The 14092-nt window shown below is 39.7% G+C and overlaps 1 long non-coding RNA gene across 1 annotated transcript in view; it reads left to right on the plus strand.

The window, feature by feature from the left end:
* The window catches only part of LOC134736990 (uncharacterized), a 48662-nt gene extending 43336 nt beyond the window's left edge, over positions 1-5326 (plus strand). The window contains exon 5 of the long non-coding RNA XR_010121498.1: positions 5268-5326. This is a non-coding gene — a long non-coding RNA (uncharacterized lncRNA). The remainder of the gene's footprint in view (positions 1-5267) is intronic.
* Positions 5327-14092: the final 8766 nt, after the last annotated feature.

The following is a 14092-nucleotide window of genomic DNA, read 5'->3' on the forward strand; positions in this document are numbered from 1 at the left end:
AGAGCTGGAGAAAGAGGTTATGGATGATCATTTGAGCACCTAAATTCAACCATTATTTTACTTCTCTGTGCCCCGGTTTTCCCATTCTGTGAAGTGGGGATCATGTGAGCGCTCCCTTTATGAAGTTGTTTGGGAATTAAATGAAGTAAGACATATAAATCATTTAAGCAGTACCTGTATTGTTTACTTATATAAGCTGATAATCCCTTTAAAAAAAAAAACAAAAAAAAAACAGTGATTATCTGTCACTTGTAGCTAATACAGGTACCCAAGGAGTAAATTCAGTTGCTGGTGAAATCAAACCAGGGTGAACCTAAGGACCAGTCAGTTTGCAAGAAAAGGCAATAAGTAACCTGTTTTCACCCCAAGCTCTGTTTCTCTTCTCTTATTCTCCCTTTGTTAGAGTTCATGGTAGGATCAGTCAGGCTCCTGGTACAGAGCAGATATTGAAAAAAATATTTAGTCAACAAATGAATGAATACCTTAATGCCTTGTGTATTATTGATTGCTGTGAAACCAATTACCCCCAAAACTTAGTGGCTTAACAATAAACATTAATTAATTTTCACAGTTCTGTGGGCCAGGAATTTGGCAGCAACTTGTCTGGGCAGTTCTTGGTGGAGTCTCACATGAGACTGAGTCAGAAGTAAGCCAGGGCTGCAGTCATCTGAAGCCTTGACTGGGGATGGAGGATTTGCTTGCAAGATGACGCACTCCCATGGCTGGCAAGTTGGTGCTGCCTGTTGATGACAGTCCTCAGTTCCTCTCCGCATGGGTCTCTCCACAGTGTTCATCAGTGACTTGCAGCATGGTGACTGGATCCCCCTAGACTAGAAATTGCAATGCCTCTGATAACATAACTCCTGAAAGTCCTAATCCAGTGTGGAGGATACTAAACTGTTCTTTGTCACACAGATCAACCCTGATTCACTGTGGGAGGGGACTACTTGAAGGGATGAAATAACAGAAGACAGGGATCATGTGGCACCACATTGGAGGCTGGCTACTACAGCCTTGAATGGATCAAAATTCCTCTCATTAGTCTTGGCTTTGAACCACTGTAGGGGAAGGTGAGATGTTTGAGTTGCTTGAGATTTGGCCTTTGTAAATTAAAGTTCCTGGTATTAATGACTCTTAGAAACCTTGGTGCTATAGCTTTAAAATATTAGCTGCTAGAAATTCGGATGTGGCAAAGCAATTTGGGAAAGATGCAGCCAAACCTTTCTCCTTGACCTCTACAAACACACACACTGTCACAATTCCTTTACTGCCTGTTGAATTTTCACAATGAAAACATTCTTCCTGAACGGAAATGAAATTAAACTTTTCTGGGTAATCCCACACTTTTCCTAATATGTACTGACTTCAGACAAGTACATGTGTCACAGAGTAAATACAGCTCAAGGGCCCAGTTTATTCTTGGAAGAGTTGGAAGAACTGACATCATTTTCTTCTTCTGATCTGTGGGTATTTTTCACCTGGTGAGAATTGGCACCAACGCCTTTGCTCCAGGCATGGCAACACTTGGGTACTGTGTTTCCAAAGATTCCAACCTGAGCCTCACTGAGTTGGAAGAGGCTCAGGTTGGAATCTTTTATCATTTCCCTGGCATTCTTCCTTTACTCGTGGGCTATATATTTTCTCACCTCCTTTAATTCTGCACACAGCCAGGATAATGTATGATTTAGGTTAGGGTACAAACATGCAGGAATAGGGTATAATTGCAGGCTCTGGAAAACAGCCCCACCTAAAACTGCTCCTCAAGTCCTACTCATCATCTGTTCTCTCCTATGCAGCCTGTCCTGAATTTCACACAAGAAAGCTCAAGGCCATCAACATTTGGAGCAAAACTGGAGTTGGGCTGCAGGCCTTGAGCAGGCACTTTTATTAAATGTTATTATTTTACTTTTGCTTCTGAAGAGTTACCCTGAGATTTTCTTATAACTTTGTGTAATCCCTCACCCTTCTTCTAGCATAGTCGTCAACTTAATAAGCATTTATTAAGCCCCTACTATGTGTCATCAGATGTGAGCGGCACTGGAGGTACGAAGAGCCCATGGTTTCAGGGGAATGATGCCTAAGTCAGCACATGCTAAACATGTGCTAAGTACCCACATCAGTGCCAATCATGTAGGAGCCTTCACAGGGGACATGAGAGAAAGGAATGGAGGCCTTAAAGAAAAGAATATTTCACCAAACAAGAAAATGATTGATGGAGGGATCCCTGCCACCTCCAACATATCCAGAAACACAGGTTTCATGTGAACCTTAGGAGCATTTTGGGGCAAAAGTAAGAAACCCAACATGGCACAGACAGCGTAGAGCCAAGAAAGGCTATGTCGGGCTGCAGAGGTGGGGTTATCAGTGCCCAGTAATTTGGATTCACGCAAGAGGCCAGGGGTTTTGAGACTGTTTTTTTCAATTAGCAGAGATTTTTTTTTTTCCTAACTAAAATTTCCCATAGAGTCCCAATATTTAACACAGATACAAGACATAAGGTTACTTTTGTGGTCACACAGGGAAGGGTTTAGAGCAACCTTTTGGTTGAGTCTTTCCAGCCCCATCTTCCTACTCCACAGGGAAGCCACTAAATTACACTATAGAGAAGACCAAACACAGAACAGTTTTGAGAACACCTGCTATGGGCAAGAGGGAGCTTAGGTGGTTTTTCATAAAAAAGTGAAAGTGTCAGGCACGTGTGTGTGTGTATGTGTGTGTTTATGAGTGTGTGTGTGTGTGCACACGTGTGTGTGTATATGTGTGTGCACACGTGTGTGTGTGTGTGTGTGAATTGGCATTAGCATGGAAACAGATTTGGCAGTGAGACTAGTTAGGAGACTATCGTGCTAGTCCAGGCAAGCCTCCTGGGACCTTGGCAGTGGAAATCACAGTCTCCATTCAGAAACTTATCTAGCTCCCAGCTAAACCTGTAATCCCCTTCATAGCCTCTTCTTTATGCGCCGCCTAGACCTACCTGAAGACTGTCAGTGATGAGGGACTCAGCACCTCCTGCTGGCTTACTCTACCTTTAGATTTTACTTCTATTGAGTTAATTATGGCTTGGGGCAGCTTTCATCTGCTGCTTTTCTCACTGCTTTGGTCGAGGTACAAATGTAAACCCTCTTTTGCTGGCAGCTTTTGCATGTTTCTCTGTTTGATCAACTCAACATTTGTGAGGTTCTCAGCATATGCCAGGCTTTGTGCTCTGTAGAAGGGGTACAAAATGAAGGAGCCCTTACTCTCAAAGAAAGTAAGGCCTTTTGGGGGTATGAGGGGTCAGGCTCATAATGACATCATTACTCTATAGCTATGGGGACACTGATTAAGGAGTAATGAATTCAGCCTGATTTGGTGTCTCTTGGGAAGTAGAAGAAGTCTCCCAACAGGGAGAGTACACTTACTTGTTGCCATATAAATTAGTTGAATTTAGTTTTGTCAACAGGGCAAAGAGAATGGAAAGATGATAGAGCGAGGAAGGGCATCATAGGCAGAGGTGATGGTGTGAGAGCACGCAAGGAGGTATATGAGAGTCCATCTGCAGGCTCCGTCTCCCCTTCTTTCAGCTGCTTCATCTATGACATGACATATAACCTAGCTGTTAAAAATGTGTCTTTTGGAGTCAGGCCTCTTTGGTTCATAACCCAACTGTTTCATGCATTAAGCTGTTCAATTTTTGGAAGATTGCCTAACCTTTCTCTGATATAGTTTTCTGGTCCGCAAAATGAGAATAGTAATATTATCTACTTTATAGGGTCGTTGTGAAAATTAAACAAGTTAATCTACATAGAGCAATTAGAACAGTGTTTGCCATGTAGTGAGTGGAATTGGTTGGGCATGCTTTGAACACATGGCAATTATGAATGGCAGGTTATAGACTCTACAGGAATTTCAGAGGCAAGTTCTCTGGATGTGGGGGCTGGCTGAATGCATAAGGTGAGAGAGGAAGAAGTACTGAAATTCAGGTGACCATCCCTGTCCCAGAAGGACTGTGCCTTTGGTGCAATTTGGTGTCCATTTAGGGGTGGGCTGAGGGGACAGCTCAGCATAGGTGACCTGCCCAGTCAATCCTTGCTCCCCAAGGGCCTTTACTGAGAGTGCATTAGCACGGGCTCAGGAGCAAGTTGTTCCTTAGTTGGCAGTTGGAGTTTCTGGCACAAACAGTGTGGATTCCAGAAGAAGCCACAGGGAGCTGAAGGCTCTAGGGGTTGGCTTGGCATGTCTTTGAAGTTAAAGCCTCTGGGCATCTGTGTGCTTAGGCAAAGGCCAGAGGCCACAGAGCTGAGCGAGGTCACCACTATACCCAGGGTGGAGACAGCATGCCCTTCAAGCCCAGGGGCCAACCTGCAGCCCTGGATTAGATCACTCAGAAATCACAGACCTCAGGAATTCAGTAAGGCCTAAATGATTTTCACTGTGATATGGTAGAGTGAGCACAGAGACTGGAGCCAGAAGACCCTGGCAAGTGTGACCTGAACTAGTTATTTAAATTCTCGGAGTCTGGGTCTTTCTTTCCTCACTTGTGAAGTAGACATAACAATTAACTCAGCCCTCACCTCGAGAAACACTGTCTATCCCAGAAAGTGACTATGAGGGTCAAATGAACTCATGGGAATGAAAGTCCTTTTGAAAATGGAAGGCCATGCAGTTCCTGAATGTGTTGCACTCTCACCTTCCCACCTTTACCTGTAACACCTGTAATATCTTTTTTACTATCTTGCCACTAGTAATCACTATGCACTTTTCCTTCCTTCCCTTCCTTCCTTCCTTCCTCTCCTAGACCTCCTCCTCCTCTTTCTTGTTCTTCTTCTTCTCCCCCTTCTCCTTCTCCTTCTTTTTCCTTTCCTTTCCTTTCCTTTCCTTTCCTTTCCTTTCCTTTCCTTTCCTTTCCTTTCCTTTCCTTTCTCTCCCAGTCTTTTGTGTCTTAGATTAGTTATGACTTCCTCAAGAAGACTTCCTTGTCCCTAAGAGTGAGCTGTGTACCTCTCTGTGTCCTCCCACATAGAGCCCCCTGCACTTTTATTATCACAACACTTTTTACTCTCTATTGGAATTACTTTTAAAACTGTCTCAGTGAAAGATTTTACATGCCCCTCAAGGGTAGGGTTGTGCCATAATCCCTGTAGTCATCCCAGTACTAGAGTACTCTGGGGATGTATATTTGAATAAACAAACAAATAAATGAATGAATTACTAAATTGCTGTGCAGATGTAAGCAGTTGCCATCATATTGGTCAACCAACATTTAGAGTGTGACTATCTTGTTTCAGGTTCTGTATTGAGGGCTGCGGATACAAAGATGGACAAGAACCTTCCTTCTGCTTCTCACTCATAGTAGAGCATGTAAGTAGATAATTATCACAGAGTGCACTTACAAAAGAGGTAAAGAGGTGACCCCTTCAGAAAGCATTGTAAGACACTGATGTAAAGGCATGATTCATTTTCACTGCCTTAGGGCATGTGATACAAGCAAGAGCACTGTTTTCTTCTGCTGGCTGGTAAGGTTGGGCTCTGCTTGTGGGAATGAGACAGGGCTGTGAACCATCTGTGATGGGCAGGTGAGATGAAGGCTGACATTTCAAGAATATTCCTAATGAAATCAAACCTTTAATTTGGAAAAATAACTGTATAAAGTGATTTTAAACATTGAGGCGATGTTAGGTGTGTCAGGATGAATACTCCTCTGTTCAAACTTCCTGACCCTCCTCCTCCCATAATTTTTTTTTAACTTTCCTGTTCCTCCTCCTAAAATAGTCTCCAGGAAAAATGATGGCATTGATCTATTTTAGAAAGTATGGCATTGTTCCATCATACTCCCATAAACTTATTTTTAATTATGAAAATCTTCTAGATCAATCTTGCTTTCCCTGTGGCTTTAGTAAGCTTTTTCATCCAATGTTTCTGTGGAGATAGAATGAGCAGGTTCTCTGTCAGAAGCCAAGAGACCTTTTCTCCAAGCCAAACTATAATTAGCTCTGTGGCCTTCGACAAGTCACTTAATCTCCCAAGTAGGCTCTTCTTTTTCAAGCCAGGTCTTTGATTCTAGGTGTGGTTCAGTCAGACCCAAGAGTAAATCCTGGCGTCATCTTTGATGTTTCATTACCTCTTCATCAGCCCTCCCCACTCCTCAGACAGCCTATACAAATTTGTTAATTTTTCATTCACAATATTTTCTATAGGCATTGCTTTTTTTCTATCCCTAATTTTAGTTTAAGATCTTACCAAGTATCAAGTCATCATTTTGAGCGTCCTATCAGTGGGCCCTTGGTTAAGGAAGAGGTACAAAGAGACAGAGCCCAAATAACAAGTTAAGGGGTTGCCCTTCAGGCAGTGAAGGTGTGCAGGATTGACTTGAGAGAAAGAGTGACTGAATCTCAGAAGAGCCCCAGTTCAGCCCGTAGTCTCAGTCCAGCCCTGGCTCTGAGGTCCAGTGGATAATATATTGGAACAAAGGAAAGGAAAAAGAGACAGAAAAGAGAAGTAAAGGTCAAAGCAGGAAAAGAAACAAAGTATTGCCAGGTCAGGGCTTAATACTCCTGATCCAAGAAGCCCTCACAGCTTCCTAGGAGGTGTGGATGATTATCTCGTCTACATCCTTGGCCCACAGCCAGAGAGCTCTCAAGTGACAGGCAGAATTTGAACTCAAGTCTTTCTTTAAACTCAGCGTTCTTTCTGAATGGTAGAAGAAGCCATGTGCTAAACTCTAGAAACTCTTCTCATCATTCTGGCACCCTGGGATTTTTTCCAATCTCCTTTTAGGATGGTGTCAAACGTTTGTTGGCTCAAGCTGACATATTTCCATCTTTCTTTCTTTCTTTTTTTTTTTTTTTTTCCTTTTCAAAAAGATAGGTCTGTGATCCTAGCATGGAGAGAAAGATTGTATCTTTCCAAGTCCTAGTCAATCAGGTGTATTCATTGTATGCAGTTTTGTTTTATCACACCTTTTGCTTCTGATATTCCAGATTTAACCTTATAGTAATATGTGCTTCATGCTCTCAGACCAGACAGGTCCATCTGATGAGCTCCACCTTGATTTTCAGATTGGAGCTAAATTAGGCATTAAAATATGGTCACATAAATAAGAGCACCTGCATTTAGTCATCTTCCCGTTTTCAAATGTGAGCCTAAAGTCTTGGCTCTTATCTATATTTAAAACTGACATTGTTAAATGCATAAGCACATCTGAATTATTTATATTTAGGTTTATACAGTCTCCAGCTGCAACCGTATATTTCAATATCTTTAAATTCCACGTTGCCATCTGGACCAGATTGCTGCTAAATCAAATCAGATAAACGTTACCTTTCCAGTACCTCTGATTTATATCAACCATTCATTTCCAAAAGCACAGCCCTGTTAAATCCAATCTACTTTCAAAAAGCTTATGAAATTAGCTCAGTTTTGAGGATTTGATATTCTTTCTCTGAAGCTTCAGCTTTGAAAGGGCTATTTGGACAGATAGAAAAGCAGTATGGAACCAGCAGAGCTAGGCGCCTGAGATTCGTTGATTATTGGGCAAATCTTCTGTGCCTGACTTCATCCAATTACTCAAGACTTTTCTCTAATCAAGTTATTGTGAGCCAGTTTATAGACCACAGACATAAAATATGCAGGTTTTAAAGTGTTGGGATGTTCTCTATAATTTAATTTGGCATCTCTCTGAGCTGGAGGAGAGTTTTAGCCGAATACTCAAAAGGTGGGTAGAGAGATTGAACTTCTAGAATTATATTTTTGTAGTCTACTTTATACTGATTCTTTTCCTGGAGAGTATCTACCAAACAAATTAGAGTCAATCACTTTTCGCTAGGATAGTCCAAGTCTGAGATCTTTATTTATTGGTGAAAACAATAATGGCCTATAATTTTGTCAATGAACAGAGTTAACACCTCAGGTAAAGCATCAGCATGTATTATATAGAAGGAAGGAAAGAAAGGAGGAAGGGAAGGAGGGAGGAATCCAAGCACAAAGGATCCTAAAACATCAGAGTGATGGTTAGGAGCCTGAATTATATGCATGTATTTCTTTTATTTATATACAGTCACCTATAGATACTACCTTTCTCTTTCTCTACCTGTACAATTCCATGTCTGAACTTATTTAGCAAGTCTAATGACTGGAACATGAAATATTTTCCAAATGGCTCCACTGAATGGATCTGCAGTCCATCATTGTACAGTTAGAATGACATCATAAATGGTTACATTTTAATCCTTCCTGTATTTTCTAAATGGGAATGGGCGGGGGGGAACTTGAAAGAAAGTGGTTTGCATATGATATTCTAAGCCTGAATAACTGAATAAAATCCTAAATGTAGGAATGGAAAACCTGTTCTTTCTCAGTATGACTTAATGCTAATTTTTCTTGCACACACACAAAAGAAATATATCTCTCTTCAATGGTAAATTACCATTTATTGTAAATGTGCCATATGAAGGAAGCCATAAGTCATTATTATTGACCTATTATGATTCATTCTGCTTTACCCTGAATTAAATAAAAATGTGCACTTTCAGATAATATACTTTTAGTTCAAGTGTTCTTTTACTGGACTCAAGCCTGCTAGATTTCCCAATCACACAGCTTTGGGGCAAACGCTTGACTTGCAAAGTGGATACCTCATTATAATCACTGGTTGTCCTTCATTCTGTCCTAAGCACAGGAGATGGTTTTTAATCTCTGAGTTAATAGTGTGTGAAATCAAAACTTTCATCTAAAGTAAAGGGAAAGCAGAATCCCCAAGTATTTTGGTTTTGGGTGTAGTGCAGAATAGAGAAGGAAAAGCCAAGAAAGAAACTCATTTAACTGAATGGAAAGTGAATATATTCAGAGAACTTGGGAGAAAGTTATTCTGAGGCATAGAGAAATTAAAACTTAGACTTCTTAGATAAAAGAAAAAACAAAAATACATCATAAGCCCCTTGAGAAAATAATAAACCTTACTCCAGGAGAGAAAAATAAATTGTAAAGTGGAAAAGTGCAGAGAGGGAAGCCTTCTTGGTTAGTTAAAACAAAGGTTGTTAAAAACATTCAAGATACTGGGCGCGGTGGCTCACACCTGTAATTCCAGCACTTTGGGAGGCCGAGGTGGGCAGGTCACGAGGTCAGGAGATTAAGACCATCCTGGCTGACACGGTGAAACCCTGTCTCTACTAAAAATACAAAACATTAGCCGGGCGTGGTGGTGGGCTCCTGTAGTCCCAGCTACTCGGGAGGCTGAGGCAGGAGAATGGCGTGAACCCAGGAGGCGGAGCTTGCAGTGAGCTGAGATCGCACCATTGCACTCCAGCCTGGGAGGCAGAGTGAGACTCCATCTAAAAAAAAAAAATTCAAGAATACATTTCATAGTAGTTATCTCTGGGGTAGTACAGATGGTTTTATTTTCATTTTCCATCTACATTGTAGATGGAATAGATATTTCTGCAATTAATAAGTGTTTCTCATTTAATTAAACATATATATGTATATATATATAGAGAGAGAGAGAAACAGAGAGCTAGAGAGGGAGGGAGGGAGAGAGAGAGAGAGAGACAGGGACAGAGTCTCACTCTGTTGCCCAGGCTGGAGTACAATGGTGTGATCATAGCTAGCTGCAGCCTTAACTCCTGGGCTCAAGTGATCCTCCTGCCTTAGCCTCCCACAGTGCTGGAATTACAGGCATGAACTACTGTGTCCAGCCTCAAAAGATACATATTTTAAAGGTAGTGTTATTTTTCCTAAAAGGGTAACTTCTGGTGACTCACATCCAACATACTAATATCCACTGAATTTTCAATGATGTAGAAAGTACCACACAAAAGTCTACTTTCTACTTTTGGGAAGAAACAATTGACAATATGAACTTGTAATTGAGACAGCATTTCTGAGACATGCTCCAAATGTACAGGGAATTAGTGTCAATGCTTCTATGTGTCCCTAGCTACAAACTCTTTGCTCCAAGGTCAGAATGCAAAGTGCAAAATACTTCAATGGTAAATGAAAGAACTGCAAGACCAAGTAGCAGCACATAGGAATAACTTATAGTTCTGGTGCAGGAGCTGTGATTGGTATGATGACATTTGTTGAGAAGGGAAGGAAAGAAGGAAGAAGTAAGAAGGAAGAAGAAGGAAGGAAGGAAAGAAGGAAGCTGGTGCAACTATTCAAGAAGCATAAAATGACACTTGTAAATTTAAAGGAAGACCTCCAACTATGTTCAAGGAAAATTGATATCATATTGCCACTCCCAAGAACTAGCATCAAGTATTACCAAAGAGGGTAAAATGTTTCTCAAAGAGAGAAACAGAGGGTAAATAAAGGGCAGAACAGAAAAATTATTATAAGTATAAAAGTGTGTGGGTGTCAATTAGTAATAAATATTGTAGGAATAAAAATAGCCCTCGGCATGAAGAAGGAAGGTTACTTGGTAATTAAGGAAATTGAGAGGCTTATTGGACATCTAAAATATCAGGAAGGAAGATAATGAAAGCGTAATTGCAGATAAAAATTATAAGAGTGTCAAAAATGACTGAGGAGCGCTGAAGTTGCAAATGAAATGGAAATATCAAAGCAGTGCAGATAACATATTGCTTGTGTCTTAATTGCTGTAGGTAAAAAGCAAAGGGAAGAAATGATGACAGCAGAAAGTGGAGCTCATATCTGTCTTTGAGAGCCACTTACAAGAAGGCAGATCTCAAAGTGACAGCCCCGGACACGTTGAAAAATAATTTATTCAAAGATATTCATTTTCAAGATAGTCAATTTCTAGAATGTGGAGAGTCTGGATGTTCTTTTTTTTTTTTTTTTTTTTTTCTCTCCCAGATGCTGTTAGGTTAAACTATACAAAATTACTGATTTTCCACAGTTATTGACCAGGCGGTTTCATACGGTTCATTTAATAGAGTGCTCAGGGTAGACATTGCTTAACATTAAGATTAATCATTTGTGGAACATTTCTTGGATTCTTTATGCAGAACACAATCTTATAATTAAAGAAAAATATATTGTTTCTAGGCTGAATTAAATTTTTCTTTAGCATGCGTTCATTTTTTCTGAACATGGATGTATATAGTCTGTGAACTCTTGAGAGGAGGCTTCGTGCCTTTTCTAAGGTATAGCCCGAGTGCCCAGACACATAAAGTGTTTATCATCAAATCACTATGATAAATAAGACCCCAAATAAGGTTTTGCTGAGTTGTAAGGTGAAGTATTTCTTTTAACGGAAAAAAATAAAGTGAGCTCTGAAGTAGAAGCTGCCTTGTGCTCCCAAGACACATTCCTGGCTGGTAATGGGGGACGGTGTTAATAGGCTTTCAACCACATTCTTCCTATATTGGAAGCTCCTTTACAATAAATAAAATAAACCACCAATACAGAGTGTCATTAAATGAATCTAATTCTGCTTGATGGATTTTATCAAATATTTACATTAAGGGGAACATTCCAACTTCCCTCAAGGGGTTATTCTAGAGACTAACGAGACAAGACAGTTATTTTCAGCAACAGCCAAATAATTGGTATTTGATAGAGTTGTCTGATTCACTGATAATTAAAATTATAAATGGGTCTTGTTTGGCCTGAGTGATTATGTTCATGCTCTGGTGGCTCTGCCCTTTAAGTACTGGGGCATGTAATTAGACCCCTCTTTGACCTTTGAATATCATGGTGACCACATCTAGACTGTGACATCCATGGCCTAGATAAGTGCTTAGAACCAGATGGTGTTTTCAGATAGAATTAACACAGGCTCCTATTACCATTCCTTGGCTTAGCATAGACGACAGAGAAAATGACTTGGGGATGTTGCATCTTGGACACGTTATGCTACGTATCTCAGAACTTACTTTTATTCCCTGAAAAAGTTACTGATAGATAAGACAAATTTGCCATAATTTCCCTTTTTCTCTTTCTTGAATTTTCTACTGTGTTCTATATAATTCTTAAATTACAGTGTTGTAATACATATGTGTGTTCAGTTTGTGACTACCTGGATTCCTCTAGATACTATAGGTTGAACCACATGAAATTACCAATATTCAATTCCCACTCAAGTTGAATTCCCTGTATGTGTCTTGGTTTCAAATCGTGGCATCATAGAACTTAATTCCTGGCAACAATGGTATGTCTATCTATTTCAATCCTTCATTTTACAGATGAAGAAGTCAAATTAGAAAGAGGCTAGAGGTTAAATGACATGCCAAAGAACACCCAGTTGATGAGTGGGGCTCAGGACTAGAACTCAAATCTCTTGGCCCCAACTTTCTAGCTTTTTTCCCCCTAAAGAGGACCTCTAGCTAGTGAGAGTGTTCTACATTAAAATAACATAAGTTGAATAGTTCCTTCTACTGTAAATACCCCTCAGTACTATTTCAATACAATATTTTCAAACCACATTCTGTATAGCCCTAGGTTCCACATTTTTTTTTTCTTAGAGATGTGACACAAGATTGTCTTTTGGTAGGACATAGAAATATGCTCCAAAGCTTTAATATGAGAGAGCCTTAGGGCACTAAGCAGTTTGGATGGAAGGTGGTGGTTGAGTTGAGGAAGGAAGGAAGGGGACCCATCTTCTAACTAGAAGAGTTCCACTTTCATCTCCTTTAAATATATGTTTGTGTTCTGCACAATATTACATATGGAAAAAATAAATTTGGAGATCATAGAAACCCATCAAACTACACAAGCATCTAGGATATCTTATGTGAAAAAGTTTATCTAAATCCAAAATCTAACTAAAATAGCAGTGCAAGCTCTATGCAATAAATATTCTCCAGGCCTGAAACAAGCAGATGGAGTACTCATTGCCAATCAGCTTTGTATTTTTTTCCCAGTTTTTACTAACTATAAATGTATTCTGATTTGCAGCCACTGCTTAAGGGAGACATTGCGTCTTGCCACATTTCATTTGTAGAATTACTTTAACCAACAGTGCCTGACATTTACTTTAAACAAATAAAACCTATTTTTGTATCACATAGAATTTGAAATTTGGGCAACTTTCTTTACTCCTAGATATGTTACTACCACCCATTCTCCTGGAAAAGCATCTCTGGGTAGATTTTTAGATAATCATCAGACTATATGCAAACTTAGCTGGTCAGAAGCCAGACATATTTTGGTCACCATGAGCCACACATAGAGATTCTGATTTTCACCAGGTATTCAAATGCAGGAATGAAGCTGGTATATTCATTGGTGTGGCACTTTATAAGCAATACATACTGACTGAGATGGTGAGTTGCTTGGGGTTTGTAATAAGAAATACCAAAGTTTGTACCCATTGCAAAAGTGACTGGGGGAAACTAAAAAACAAGGGCAGAAGCTCTGAATTAGATTATATAAAGTGACCTAAGTGGGCAATGCTGAAAGAAGAGAAAGCAGCTACCTCCCACATGACATTTGCCAATGGTCTAACCAGCTCCAGTGCCACCTCTGTGTGAGTGAATAAACACCACCAATTAATGCAGTTTGTTTTCTTGACATTATAACAGCTACATTTTGATACTGATGAAATTATAGTAGATCAGTATTTGAGGCATTAATTAAAATTTTGATGAGGTCAAGTTTTCCATCACACAAACAGTCCGAAATAAAAATCATATTTTAAATACTGTGATAATGGGGTTACCAAGACCACATCTTAAATAATGATTGAGATTGTTTCAAGATAATTTTATCTACGTAGCAAAATTAAGTTATTTGAGTGAATGTTTTATTTCCTATTTTTTTCAGGTTTAATACTACTACAAATATTGAGTGATGAAAAAAAAACCTGACAGGAGGAAGATGACTGAAATAATAGCTGCCATTTATGAAATATTTAATTATATCACAGGTACTGTGCTAGGCTCTTTACATGCATTAATTCATTTACTACTCACATAGCTCTCTAAAGCAGGTACTTTTATCGTTATTTTATGTTACAGGTAAAGACACAGAGACAAAGAAAGATATAGCAACCTGCCCAAGGTTTTACACATAGCAAGTGGCAGAAATGGGGTTTGATTCCTGACTCACCGCACCCAAGAGCAGCACTGTTCAATAGAACTCTCTGCAATGATGAAAATTTTCTACCTGTTGTCCGATATGGTAGCCACTAGCCACATGGAGCTATTGTGCACTT

Source organism: Symphalangus syndactylus, chromosome 6 (genome assembly GCF_028878055.3).
Source record: "Symphalangus syndactylus isolate Jambi chromosome 6, NHGRI_mSymSyn1-v2.1_pri, whole genome shotgun sequence".
Classification (NCBI taxonomy): Eukaryota; Metazoa; Chordata; class Mammalia; order Primates; family Hylobatidae; genus Symphalangus; species Symphalangus syndactylus.